This window comes from Dromiciops gliroides, chromosome 3, assembly GCF_019393635.1.
Source record: "Dromiciops gliroides isolate mDroGli1 chromosome 3, mDroGli1.pri, whole genome shotgun sequence".
NCBI classification, from domain to species: Eukaryota; Metazoa; Chordata; class Mammalia; order Microbiotheria; family Microbiotheriidae; genus Dromiciops; species Dromiciops gliroides.
The window spans coordinates 111,958,834-111,971,423 of record NC_057863.1 but is presented as its reverse complement, the minus strand read 5'-3'; the positions used below and the strand labels follow the sequence as shown (position 1 = coordinate 111,971,423).

The following is a 12,590-nucleotide window of genomic DNA, read 5'->3' as shown; positions in this document are numbered from 1 at the left end:
CAGGAAACATAATAAGGAAGCATAGTAGAGAAGGTGAATATCAGTGGAAGGAAACATTTAAAAAAACATAACCATTTATACTTACTATTGACCATTTGAGCAAAAAAGAAAAAAAAAAATAGATGTGGAGTCCTGAAAATAGAATAGACACTTGGTACAGCGGCATCTTTTAATAATCATGGGCGACTTCAATAATCTAGACATAACCTGGATATTTCTTTGCCAAAAATAGCAAATGATACTTAGACTTTTCTTAATGATGATTATAACCTTAAAATTATCTGAATAGAACAAAATACATCTCTGGTATTTTCTTTGTTCTTATTTATCTCCTAAAAAATCATCTAGGTTTTCTCCAGAAGTGTGCTGTAGCTGTGACTGTGAAGTGATGTGGATGTCACCAGGCAGCTAGGACTCTGTGCCATTGTCCTCAGTTGTAGTTGAGGCCTTGCTATGGCTCAGATGGGGATTCTAAATCTCAATAATGAGGTGGTGAAGATGAGAAAAGAAGTAAAGAGGACTTGAGTTTTGGTTACCCACAGGCTTACCAGGCATCTTGCCAAATTTAATTTTAAAAAGGGCACTAAAGATATATTAGCAAAAAAAATCAAAGATGAACACAATGATTACTTTAGGAAATTAATGCCAAGAAGGATATAAAACCTGATGAAGTAACCAAATCTGCTCTTGATGATGATATAAACCTTGAAAAAAAATCTACAAAACGGGCCATCTGGGTCTAATGGCAAAATATACAACAAGATGACTAGAGATGGCCCCAGATATCTGAGGCAATAGGGGCTAAGTGACTTGCTCAGAGTCACACAGCTATTAGATTCTATGGCAACCAAAAGAGCAATTGCTAGACTTGCTACATATCCATTACTGAAGAAAAATATAGATGCACTAAAAGCTGCTATCAAAGCATTTAAAGATGCAAGACAGACTATTGATGAAGTCAAATCATCAAAAGATTCTTCAGACAAAAATTACAATGAGGAGATAGGGGTAAATCAGAACTCTTTTGATAATGTGAATAAGTTCAAACACCTAGAAAGTACAGTAAAAAAGGAAGAAAATATCAAAATGTTATCAAAGAAGCCAAACACATTTCGAAAAAAAAAAATGAGATGGAAGTTTGCAAGGATTCCTCCCCATATGGCAATAAAACCTTCTCAAGAGTCTTCTTTCTTGCCTTTAAAACCCAAAATACAAAAAAAGAGGAATCTTGCCATAACCAACAAAATAAATAGAACAAAAGTAAACAGTTTTCATTATTTGAAGATAGTGATAGTGATGATTTCTTTATTGGGAAAGTTAAGAGAATCAGAAAGAAGGAAAATAGCTGCTATTCTTCAATTAAGGATGAAAACATTTCCAAAAAAGTGTCGCCTGAAAAAGAAAAGCTTGAGAAACTAGTGAGTGTGAGAAAATGAGGCCAACCACAAAAGCCAGGAAGCTAGAATTAACTTTTTTTTCCCTTCTTTATCTGAATCCAGAAGGACAAGAAGAAGTGCCAGAGAATAGCTTCTTTAAAAAAGAATTCCATGTTTTCAACAAAATGAATCTCAGATCACGAATTACCTTGATAGGAGTATGTCTACAAGGCATGAAAATAAGAATCAGAAATTGCAGCAGCCCCTTTCTTCCTTTTTGGGAAGCAAGCTGGAAAAGAAAAAAAAAACAGATGTCTAAAATTACAGTATTTCAAGGGAAAAATGCATTTGTTGATGACTAGAGCTTCTTTTTTGGGTGAATTTTTGCATTAGTTAAGAAGATTCCTCTTTTTGTATGATCTATTTGAGATGATTTTTAAAACTTTTTTGACTACTTTTAGGAAGCAAGAGATCTTTTTTCTTATTTTGTTTTAATTCCAGTTGTGCTATAATTGCGTTTGTGTATATATGGCATACATCTATGAATTAAATTTCATTTTTAAGTAAAAATGATTATAATTCCTGTAATAAAATAAAATATCATGTTCTAATAAAGTCTTCATTGCCTAACATTTTGCTATTTTGTATTTAAAGATATATTTGCATTGTAACTTTTTTTTTTCTCAGATTGTTCTGATTTTACTTATCATGGACAGTATATCACCTGTTCAGCTCTCTCTTAAAATCAAGCATGGGGATATATTGAAAAACAATATGACTGTGTAAAATTAGCTCACTTTTAAGAGAAAAGTCATAAAACAATTTATAAAGTTAATCCTGTTATCAAAACTCCTATTATCAAAACTAAAAATATCAGTATCATATCCATGTAATTAATGTTTATATTATACTTTCAGGAAGATAAAAATTCAATTGAAACACTTTAGGTAAAATGTCTTTCTTAATTGCAAATTCATCTACAGTAAGTTTCTTTTAAATCATAAATTCATTGAATAATACTATTGGGCCATAATCTCTAAGAAAAACATTAACTGCGGAACTGTATTTTATTGGAGGTAAGTTTCAGAAGAGATCAAAGTTAGATAATTGCTTCCACTGTCAAGTTGATGAAGGATAGTGTACTGACATTATTCACTACTACTGAAAACACCACATGTTTTATTATTTAATTAGGAAATCCCTACCTTGCCCCAATAGCAACAGATATGAAGAAGAAATGGTTGAGGTAAAAGCTACCAAGTTAGATAAAAAACACAATGACACATATGAGATGTAACCAATATACAAACACATTAGACATATGACCTCTGTTAAGGCTAAAATTCTAGCTAAACTGTCTAAAATATCTAATGAATGGTCGCCAATAAATTATAAGCTCTAGCAAGAGTTAGGCTTTTAAGCATTTATTAAGGAGAATAAGAATTTGGTAAAGAGACAGAGAAAGGCCTACATTCATCTATCTATTAAAGGGAGAGCACATTTCTAGCTCCGCTCTCCACCAGAGTCCTCAGGAAAGAGAGCAAGACAGAGCGCCAGTCTCTTCCTTCTTCCTCCCACTAGCCAACGTCACTTCCTGATGCCAAAGAAAAGACTCCTGGTCTTGCCCTCAGAGACCTTCACTTCATGAGCAGAACTCTTCTACAGTAAGTCTCCAGCAGGTGGCATCATTCCAAGCGTTACACCACTTCAAAAAATTGCCAACATCCTGACATTTTTCCTAACAGCCCACAGTTTTCAGAGAAGCCAATTTAGAAATCTTTGGAGAGGATATAGACTCATAAATGAAAAAGCATAAAAAGCTGGAAAAAAGCTATCACAACAAGATCTGATAGTACTGACAAACTTGCAAGCAAGTATGCCCTCATCCAAAAAAAAATATTTCTGCCTATTGTTTGATTTTTAAACTATATTTTTAATACTGATGGAAATTGCCATTTGTCTTAATGGATATCCTGAAATTGCCTCCAAGAAAATCAATGGGCTATCCTCAATTATACATTAAGGAGAATTATTTCAATCAGAATGCTTGCCTCCTAACTAATGTCACTGAACTGAAAAAGTTAGAATTTTTCCACCTACAGGAAAGAGGGAGAAGCTCTTATAGAGTTTGGGAGCATAGACTGTTTCAGTGAATAAAGTAGGCCTGCATGGGTTGCCACAGTGGGATAATTAGAGTATATTAAGGATGTGGGATAACTGATGAAATGGGTCCTTAGGAGTTGGAAAGGAGAGGTGAAAAAAGAGATTTTGTGAAGGTACCACAGAGAAATTTTCATTCCTTCAAAAGAAACAGTCCTTGTACTCTGGAAAGAGAAGGAAAACTCCTCCTTCTTATCTTTCTTCCCTGACCTGCTCTATAGGAATCAAATGGAAAGTATAGAGAAGTGAATAAAATATGAAACTTAGAGATAGGAAGATCAGACCTGAAATTTCACCTGAGATACTTCTTATTGGCTAACTGACTATACAAACATTATCCCTTTGTGCCTCAATTTCTTCTAAAAAATGAATGGTTTGGACTTTCACCTCCAATTCTATGATCTTATGATATTACAAATTCAAGAAAATATAATTAGTCCAATATTATTATGGCTAACATAGGTTTTGGCATCCTGTCCTAGAAAATTAATCACCATTTATAATTGTTTCTAAGGCAGGCTTCATTATGAATTACAAGCTACTAACATGAATGTTTTAAATATGATCAATTTAAAAGATGATGATGGTTTATTAGAGATAGAAAAGGTAGTCAGTTATTTAATACTTGGAGGTTCCTTCATAAAAAGTCAATCTTAATTTTAACATGTTTTAAATTAAGTATTGAAAATTAAAAAAAAATACCTGTGAATGGGTATACACATATGTACATATATATTGTGAGGGACCAGCTTTAACAGTTGTTTTTCTAGCTCTGTATGATGGGAAGCCAAGTTTCATTCTTCTTAGAAATTGCTAAAGTAAGTAATACAGTGCCTACTTTGTGCCAATACTTTAAAAGTATTGACTGATTTCATCCTTGAAGCAATCATAAAATAGGTGTTATTTTCTTATCCTCATTTTACATTGGAGGCAACTGAGGCAAACAAAGGTTAAGTGACTCGCCCATGGTGACACAAAGAGTAGGTGACTAAGGATAGATTTGAATTTAGATCTTTCTGACTCTAGGTCTAGTATTTTATGCACTGTACCACCTACCTGCCTCATTTAATGTTTCATAGGTGGATAATTAGGCTAAATGCTTTTGATTCATTATAAGTCATTGAAAAGACTTTTGAAAAAAAATTGAGATAGTTTCAAGTCATGAAGCATACCCATGTGAAATGTGATTGTAAAAATACAGATCCACATATATGCATAGTATATTTCATTTATTACCATTGATTTGGAAAATAGTAAATTGATTTCTTCAATTGTATTATTCAATGAAAAGAAAATATATGAAACTCATTAGAGAAAAGCTTATATATCTTTGAATTTTAGGACAATAACATAGCCCTATGTTTTTTTTTTTTGTTTGTTTGCTTGTTTTTGTTTTTTGCAGGAAAATAAAGGGTATATCTATCTTGAGACCTGAATTCTAGTCATAGTCATGAGAGGCTGAGTAACTCATTTAACCTTTCAAGGTCTCAACTTCTTCATTTCTAAAGGCTTGGAATAGATCAAGAATTTTCAATTTGGGATTAATGAACTTGTTTTTATAATACTTTGATAGCCACATTCCAATTTAACTCTTTCCCTTTGTAATCCTTTGTGTTTTATTTCATGCATTTAAAAACATCATTTTTAGGAGGGATACAAATGCTTCATCAAACTACTAAAGGGGCACATAAGACAAAAAATGTTAAGAACTTCTTGAAATGACTAAGTGGCTTCTCAGATCCCTTTCAGCCGAAAAGATAGATAGGTTGCACAATGGATAGAGCACTGGATCTGCATGCAGAAAAACCCGACCTCAGAAAAATCTGAGTCCAAATCTGATCTTAAATCTTGACCATCTGTGACTGGTCTGGCTCAGTTTCCTCAAATGCAAAATGCGAATAATGACAGCTCCTATCTCCTACGGTTGTTGTGAGGATAAAAAAAGATATTTGTAAAGTGTTTAGCCAAATTCCTGGCATATAGTAGATGCTTAAGAAATGTTTGATTGTTTCATTCTTATAATACTATTAATCTAGGAGGCTATTAATTTTCTGAATTTGTAATTAATTAAATTAACAATATCACAGTTCATGTTAACTGTGGTTCATTCTCTTTGCATCTGAGAATCATTCATAAAGGAAAGGCCACTCTCCAAGAAATCCTTTTAAATTGTTTTTCCCATGCCACTATTCCAAACTTTACCCCCACATAAATTAGCAAATTTAAACCTTTGTTAGTGTTAAAATTCTGCTATCTCAACCTAATGTTTCTTAAAAAACAAAAACAAACAAACAAACAAACAAACAAAAAAATCTAAACTGTCCTTAGGCATAACTTCAATAAACCACCCTATTAACAAAACTCAAAAACCCTCAATTTTAGTACATTCACTATCCCTAATTAAGTTAGCTAAGTCTAAATATTTTTATTTCTTTGTTTGGGTTTTATTTAGAGTTAAGTGACTTGCCAAGGGTCACACAGCTAGTAAGTGTCAAGTGTCTAAAGCTGGGTTTGAACTTAGGTCCTCCTGACTCCAGGGCTGCTGCTCTATCCAATGTGCTACCTAGCTGCCCCCTAAATGTATTTTCTAATCTCATATCAACATAGAGTGCCTGTGTCATGTAATGGATAGTGAATGAGCCTCAAAGCTAGCAAGACTTGGACTTAAGTACTGCCTCTGAGACACTTTAGTTCTTTGATTGCCTGGGTGAGTCATTGAACCTCTCAGTGATCTAGGAAGCTCTCTAAGTTATTCAGAAGGTGCCAACCTGCATTGACATGGAGTTTATTCTCTTAGAATTTCCTGTACCAATGGAACCACAGGACATGTTGGAATCCCTGGATAGATTCCTTACACAATTTGTAGTTTTAAATATATTTGCAACCTTTTAAATTTTGTGGTTAATTTTTCTTGTCTGCTCTTTGTTTCCCTCAGAATTTTTGTAGTAAAATTTTATGGTTATTTCAGGCATCATATTTCAGCATAGATTAATATAAAAAGGTTATTCAGAAGAATTTTTAGAAATCATTAATTTATCTGATAGGTATTTCCAAAAAGTCTTATTATTTTCTTTAATAAATTTTCATGAAATAGTAAATGTTCTTCAACCTTACCCATGAGTGCATATTATGTGTTAATATGTGTATATGCACATATTTATGTATGTGGACATACACATATACACATATAGAAGTGTGGGTATATCTCTATGTATATATACATATATATGTGTGTACATGTATATACACATATAGAAGTGTGGGTATATCTCTATGTATATATTTGCATATATATGTATGTACATTATATATATACATGGGGGTAAATGTAAATGTATGTAGTTAATTATCTACATCTATAACTTTAAAGATTTGTTTAAGATCTGTTAGTCTGACCCAAAGTATATTGGTCCATTTCTGTATTTTTCTTCCACTACTTTTAAGCATGTATTATTTTTACACTGATTTGTTGTTTAATTGCAATCATTTTCTCATTCACTTATTCATATTAAGATATATAAAAAAAAAACATCTAACAGATTTTATACTTTTCTCTGTGGTCCCCCAATTCTTGGAAAGAAACTGTTTTCACAAATATTTGTTCTATTTTAAAAGCAGGCCAAGTCTTCTTTGTATTCTTTGCAATGTTTGCTTTGCTCAAATTACCAGTGCCCTCCATTCTTTCAAACCTGTGTCTGGGTAAAATTGAACATTTTTTTTTTATAAGAGAAACAACAAGGTTGCTTTCACTGTTGATTTGGTGTTCTTCCATCTCCACATTTCCAATCATGCCCCTTTCTTTTAGCAATTCAAAAATCAAGCTAAATCATTTTCTTTTAAATTTTGTTTCCATGTGGAGTAAAACCATCAATATATTTTATTTTTCTTTTTGATGTTTCATATTCCTACACCATCTGTCCTATCTGAACAAAATACTTCCAATCATCATCCACAGTCCCTTGCCAAAGAAGACAGTGAAGGTTTTCTACCATATGTGCTGATGTAAGGATGCCTATTTAGCTGGTACAGTTTGATATATGGCTCTAGTCTTCTTCAAGATTAATGTCAGTACAGTGTGCTTCATTAACTTTGCAAAACAATCCATAATCTGGTATGTATTTTCTTGGATGTGTTTTTCTGGGGTCCACATATTAGCATAGTCATTCATGAATTACATTCAGGACTTTTGTGGAAGTTCCTAGTTAGCCAAGGTAGAAAAGCTTTCTAGAAAATTGCAAATTTCTGTATTCTGTTAACAGTGTCAAGGTCCTTCTTTGCATCATCAAGCATAGCTGCATAAAATCAATTGTCTAAAACTAGACTCATTACACTGTCTCGCTTCATGCAGCTAATACTGGGAAATGAATCAGATAAAAATCTATTCAACACTAACTCAACTAGCCATTCTATCACAACATAGACCCAGGATATTTCAGTATCTTTAGACATCCATACTGAGTTAATTTTGGGTGTATACATTTCCAATGCTTACTCTTGTAGTTCAGAGTTTACACTCACACACACACACAAAATTTATATAAATATATATTTATATATATATATAAATATATACATACACACATACATACATATGTATATATATGTATATATATATACATATATATTACTTCATCAAAATACATAATGTTTTTCTTAATTACAGATTTACTATTTCACCACATTTTTTCCTCTGTGGATTTAACAATATAAATGTGTAGAAAAGATCAATTCCCTATGAAATACTTACCCATTCATTTTCTAAACTTGGCCCCCAAATTCTAGCTTATAATAGCTGAGCATTAAGTGTTGAAAATCACAGAATCACAGAATCTCAGTTTCATGAGACCTTACTGGCCATTTAGTCCAGTTCATATTTTGCATATGAATATTCTCTACAATATAACTGCCTTTATTTGCAAAACTCCACTGAGGGTGCAGTCACTACTTTCCAAGGAATCCCATCTTAAATGGGTTTTATTTATGAGAATGTTTCCACTTAGCTCAATCCTAAACCTGTTTCTTTGCTACTTGCACACTTTTTTTTAGCACAAGTGTTGCCTTGAATCCTTGAATATAAATCCTTGAATATATATATATATACATATATACACACACACACATATATATATATATATATATATATATATATATATATATATATATATATATATATATATATACAAACACCTAGAGGAAAGCCTATAAGTAATTTGGTAATCTTTTACACATACATGAACCAGAATGACACAAGATGATGTCATGAATGGATACATTAAAAACAATATAGGGTGAAGAAAAACCACCATCGGTTCCTTTAATCAATTTTCATATGACACCATATCAAAGAGCTTCAACATACTGATTTGCTGTATCCAGGTACATTCTGGATTATCTGTATCTTTCCTCATTCCAGCAGTTCCATGAAAGAGTAATATAGCACATGAGTCTCCACATTCAGATTTTCCATGCCCTTTCTGATGAATAATTAACTAACTTCATCTTTGTAATTCTGCATTTCTAATATAATTTTAAAAGTATTTTATTATTTTCCACTTACATATAAGGATAGTTTTCAACATTTATTTTCATAGGATTTTTAGTTCCAAATTTTTCTCCCACCCTTCCTTCCCTCCCTCCTCCCCAACATGAAAAGCAGTCTGATATTGGTTATATATGTACATTCACATTAAACATATTTCTATATTAGTTATCTTATGAAAGAAGAATCAGATCACAAGGTAAAAACCTCAAAAAAGAAGGAAAAAAAGTCTAAAAGTAGAAACAGTATAGTTCAACCTGCATTCATAATCCACAGTTCCTTTTTCTGGATGTTGAGAACATTTTCTATCATGAGTCCTTTGAAACTGTTTAATACCATTGCACTGCTAAGAGTCTAGTCTATTGCCATTGTTCATCACACAATGTTGGTCTTACTGTGTACAATGTTCTCTTGGGTTTGCTCCTCCCAGTCAGCATCAGTTCATGTAAGTCCTTCCAGGTTTCTCTGAAATCTGCCTGCTTATCATTTCTTACAGCACAATAGTATTCCATTACATCCATATACTACAACTTGTGTAGCCATTCCCCTATTGATGGCCATTCCCTCAATTTCCAATTCTTTGCTGCCTTAAAAAAGAGAGCTACTATAAATGTTTCTGTACATGTGCATCCTTTTCCCTTTTTTATGATGTCTTTGGGAAAAAGACCTAATAGTGGTATTGCTGGGGTCAAAGGGTATGCACAGCTTTATAGCCCTTTGGGCATAATTCCAAATTGTTCTCCAGAATGGTTGGATCAGTTCACAGCTCCACCAGCAAAGCATTAGTTTTCCAGTTTTCCCACAGCTTCACCAACATGTATAATTTTCCTTTTTTTTTGTCATATTAGCCAATCTAATAGGGATAAGGTGGTACCTCAGAGTTGTTTTAATTTGCATTTATCTGATCAATAGTAATTTAGAGCATTTTTTCATATGGTAATAGATAGCTTTGATTTCTTCATCAGAAAACTGCCTGTTCATATCCTTTGACCATTTCTCAAGTGGAATGACTTACATTCTTACAAATTTGATTTAGTTCCCTATATGTTTTAGAAATGAGGCTTTTATCAGAAATACTGGCTCTAAAATTTTTTCCCAGCTTTTTGCCTTCCTTCTAATTTTGGCTGTATTGATTCTGTTTGTACAAAAACGTTTTAATTTGATGTAATAAAAGTCTTCTGTCTTGCATTTCATAATATCTCTATCTCTTATTTGGACATAAATTATTTTCCTCTCCATAGATCTGAGAGGGAAACTGCTCCTTTCTCTCCTAATTTATCTGTGGCATCACCATTTATGTCTAAATCTTGAACCTATTTTGACATTTTTTGTATAAGGGGTAAGATGTTGGTCTATGCCTAATTTCTGCCATACTATCTTCCAGTTTTTCCAGTGGTTTTTGTCAATGCTGAGTTCCTATTCCAGAAGCTAGAGTCTTTGGGTTTATCAAACCATAGATTACTATAGTCATTTACTACTGTGTCTCCTGTGCCTAACCTATTCCATTGATCCTCTACTCTATTTCTTAGCCAGTACCAAATAGTTTTGATAACTTCCACTTTATAGTATATCTTCAAATTTGGTATGGCTAGCCCACCATCCTATGCATTTGTTTTTTTTTCCATTAGTTCCCTTTATATTCTTGACTTTTTTGTTTTTCCAGATGAATTTTGCTATTATTTTTTCTAACTGTATAAAATGATTTTTAGGAAGTCTGATTGGTATGGCACTGAATAGGTAAATTAATTTAGGTAGAATTGTCATTTTTAATATATTAGCTTGGCCTATCCATGAGCAATTGATATTTTTACAATTACATAGATCTGATTTGATTTGTATGAAAAGTGTTTTGTAATTGTATTCATAGGGTTCCTGGGTTTGCCTTGGCAGGTAGACTCCCAAGTATTTTGTATTATCTACCTATACATTAAAAGGAATTTCTACTTCTATCTCTTGATGATTAGCTTTGTTGGTCATGTGTAGAAATGCTGATGATTTATGTGGGTTTATTTTTTATCCTGCAACTTTGCTAAAGTTGTTCATTATTTCAGAGGCTTGATTTAATGTTGTTTTTGAGGGAAACATGGGAAAGCTCAGACAACTTCCTGGCTTCTCTCTGCCATCTTGGCTCTGCCCTCTAATATTCTTAATATTTGTAGTCTCTGAATGTTTACTGTATCCTTTATCTTGATAGATTGGATTTAAATTTGGGAAAATGAAAAAGGACTGCAATCTTAAGTCCTTAAAGAAAAGGAATGAAATAACTTGAAATCACTGAAAATTAATTTTCTTTGAAATAAAGCTGCATTAATAGAAGTAGAATTTTACAACATGCAAGTCATGTCAAAATATTTGTTTCAGAGGAATGTAAGTGAATTGGTATATATCCAGAAAAGATTTCCCAGGGTATCTGAGGTATCTGGAAAGTATTTCATATGGCAATAGTTTGAAGAAGCTCAAATTACAAGGTGAATATGAGCACTTTTTTCTGAGTTTTCAGATTTCTCATGTAGAAGAGGGATTACGTTTATTCTATGAAGCATCTTAAGGTGGAGAAAATTATAATCAATTGGAATTTCAAGTATATTTCAGTTCAATATATGAGGGAATTTTCTGTAAATTAAAGCCAATTAAACATAAAGTGAATTTTCCTATGTAATAGAGCTCCTTTTTACTTTAAATTTTCAGGGAATTTGTAACCACTTATTGGGCTGATATAGTATATATTGTCTGATAGTCAACCAATCATTGATTCATTGTTTTTTCTAGAAAATTTTGTGGTTTTATTAAAATTTCATAAAACAGAGCAAATTAATATGTTAATCATATTCCTGCATTGGTGGAAAATTATACTTTTCGCATGCTTTACAAAGCTAGAATTCTAAAACTTTATGGCCTCCTGAAAAAAACCAAACATATGGATAATGGTGAAACCATATCCAAAGAACTGGGCCATTTCTAAGTGCCACAGTTTTAATTAATTTTTTGGGGGGGTTTGTGAGGCAATTTAGATTAAGTGACTTGCCCACACAGCTAGTAAATGTCCCCTAAGTGCCACAGTTTTAAAGGGACATAGAGCAAGTCCAGATGAGAGTAATCAGAAGGGTATGATGCTACACAAATTTTAGTTAAAGGAATCACCTATTTTTTATCCAGTAGAAGACATAAAATAGAACAGTGGCAAAAATGCTGTGATCTCAATAATATAGGTATTCCTTCAGCTAGTTTTTGTTTGTTTGTTTGTTTGTTTGTTTGTTTTTGCAGGGAAATGAGGGTTATGTGACTTGCCAAGGTCACACAGCCAGTAAATGTAAAGTGTCTGAGGTTGGACTTGTATTCACATCATCCTGAATTCAGGAGCAGTGCTTTATCCATTGCACCACCTAGCTGCCCCTCAGCTGGTTTGTTTTTAATGTATCCATTCATGATGGTTCATGAATGTGTAACATATTACCAAATTACCTATATGCTTTCCTCTAGGTGTTTTAATATATATTTTTTTAATATCAAGGCAA

General features: G+C 32.6%; 1 pseudogene; it reads left to right on the top strand.

The window, feature by feature from the left end:
* The first annotated feature begins 453 nt into the window (after window positions 1-453).
* On the top strand, window positions 454-1,738 carry LOC122747203 (annotated as a pseudogene).
* The last annotated feature ends 10,852 nt before the right edge of the window (window positions 1,739-12,590 follow it).